We start from the raw sequence: 2,367 nt of genomic DNA on the forward strand, positions 1-2,367 counted from the left end.
CGTCGCGGGTCGCGTATAGAGCCAACCGTTGGCAAGCACGCGTCTAGCGTAGCAGCAGAACCGATCGCGGTTGCGATAACCCATCGTTGGCAGCGAAAAAGAAAAACACCCACACGCAGTTTGTAGCAATAACCGTACAAATCAATGTGGTTTTAAATATAGCTTCACTGGTCACCCAAGAAGGGCACCGAAACTTTCTCATGACGCACACCGCTGTAGTCCACAAAGAACAAAGCGCACAAAATAGATATGATACAGCCGCACCGCATTATTTCGTGTTTTCACCATTTCATTACTTTCGTGTGCATGCGCGCTAGGGCCACGCAGGCCAGGAGTAAAAGGCACGAAAAAAAAAAAAAAAATGGTACGCAATCCTAAGCTTTGACTTGACTGCTGTGGCACTCGCATTTGTGTTCTTTACCTTAGGCGAACGCAATGCGCAAACTGAACTGGAATTTCCAATAATGGAAATTCCTGTTTGGCTCATATTTGCGTTTTTCGCCCGAGCAAGCGCTTCACTGCACTACGCTTTGCCCCTTCAACGTGGCTACACTGCCCGGCAGGCGTGTTCTGCGTAGGGCCGAACCTGCAGGCAAAAAGCATGGGCGCCGCCATCTTGTTGAGAGCGGCGCCAGGGACACAATCGCGCCTAGCTCATTGAGTTTTCCCCCAAAACTGAAAAAAATTTGACTTCATTAAACGAGAAAGATGCCACGAGTGTCCCAACAAAAAGCTTTGAGGATTACCGAAGGGTAACTGAGGGCGACGCAACGGGCTCTGGAAAGAAGGATGATGGGTGTGGCGTCACGGGGGGATCGGAATAGAGCAGATTGGGGTGTGCGAGAACAAACGCTCGTTAATGACACCAAAGTTTAAACCAGGAAAAACAAATGGGCATGCGCAGGGCATGCAATCTGGGGGGAAGATAACCGGTGGCCATTAAGGGTTACAGACTGAATTCCGAGAGGAGGGAAGCGTAGCAGGGGGTGGCAGAAAGGTAGGAGGGCAGATTAGATTAGGGACTACATGGCGACAATCGGCACCTGACCGGGGTACTTGGAGGATCATGGGAGATGCCTTTGCCCTGCAGTGGGCGTAGCCAGGATGATGATGATGATGATGTTCATGATGAAAAGGTAGCAACAGGTCTTCGTAACATACAGGTTAGAAAGATGAGGCACCTTTTAACCCTTGAATATATTTCGCCACATTCGGGCATACGACAAGTTTGTTTTCGAGGCGCTCGGTCCCACTGCTGCGAAAATGTGTACACAAAGGCTGCACAGTAGTTGCCAGAAATCGGGCACTCTATTTTTCTTTCATAGGGAATCTTTCTTCCACTTGGGCAGCGGATTTCGGCGGCAGGGCGAGCTTGCGTGGGCGCGGTGGTTTACGGATCCAAGCGATAGTGAACTCCAAAATCCAGTGTTGGCTTTGAGTGGGATTCATATTGATTGCGAACCCCACGGCTAATCCTACCCCCCATCCCCCCAAGTGGCTCTTTACAGGAGACAATCATTCAGAGACATCGGACAAATAGGAATTCTGGTTCTTTCTTTTGCTTTCATTAATTTTTCTCGAAGCCCATAACTAGAAATTTGCTGGAGCGGCTGTCCCATTTGCGACGCAACAAGTGCGACGCTACACACAGATGGAGTGGCAGTTTAATTACTCTCGTGGTCCGCGAACCGGCATCGTTGCGTGTAGTATAGGAATGGTGCGTGTCAAGTCAGTGCTCGCGTTGAGCTTGTGCTCTTCATTTTGATTGAATGAAGTCTCACCTAAGTGAGCGGGGCCGATCCCGGAGGTAGTGCAATACCGGGCCGACCTGCGGCGGAGGTGAAGCAGGCTTCAAGCACTCCGCCAACTTCCAAAAATAGGTTTAATATCGTGGGTCCATATAGAACCCGTATCAGATATTAAGCTGATAAGAACAGAGTTTTTTATTTATGCTAGTTACAAATACATCAAAAATATGTTACAAAACCAAGGAAAAAACGGATAAAAGGTGTATAATCTAAAAACGCAAACAAATGACTAAAAAAACTAGTTAGTGGTGTTAGTGATAAAAGGCTAAAACTGTAAAGGTGTAAAATACATGGCAAAACGCTTCTCTAAAACATAAAAGATCATTAAGAGGTGCCTACATGGGCTTTAAAAATCTTCGTAGATGGGCTTCGTAAATCTTCGTACATGGGCTTTAAAAATCTACACTTTGATCTTAGCCAAAAGGCCGAGAAGCGATGTCCTTCACTTCACTTCATTGTACTACTGCCTTGTGGGCGCCCTGCCGACATGGGTAACCTCAGCAACAGCGTGGGCAATATTATAAAATTCAGCCTGTGTACAGACTCAACGCTCCCTATC

At 47.5% G+C, this 2,367-nt stretch overlaps 1 non-coding gene across 1 annotated transcript; it reads right to left on the reverse strand.

Moving 5' to 3' along the window:
• Window positions 1–1,785: 1,785 nt before the first annotated feature.
• Window positions 1,786–1,977, reverse strand: LOC140215062 (U2 spliceosomal RNA). The gene has a single exon (XR_011891983.1). It is a non-coding gene; the product is annotated as a U2 spliceosomal RNA (small nuclear RNA).
• Window positions 1,978–2,367: the final 390 nt, after the last annotated feature.

Source organism: Dermacentor andersoni, unplaced genomic scaffold, assembly GCF_023375885.2.
Source record: "Dermacentor andersoni unplaced genomic scaffold, qqDerAnde1_hic_scaffold ctg00000804.1, whole genome shotgun sequence".
Classification (NCBI taxonomy): Eukaryota; Metazoa; Arthropoda; class Arachnida; order Ixodida; family Ixodidae; genus Dermacentor; species Dermacentor andersoni.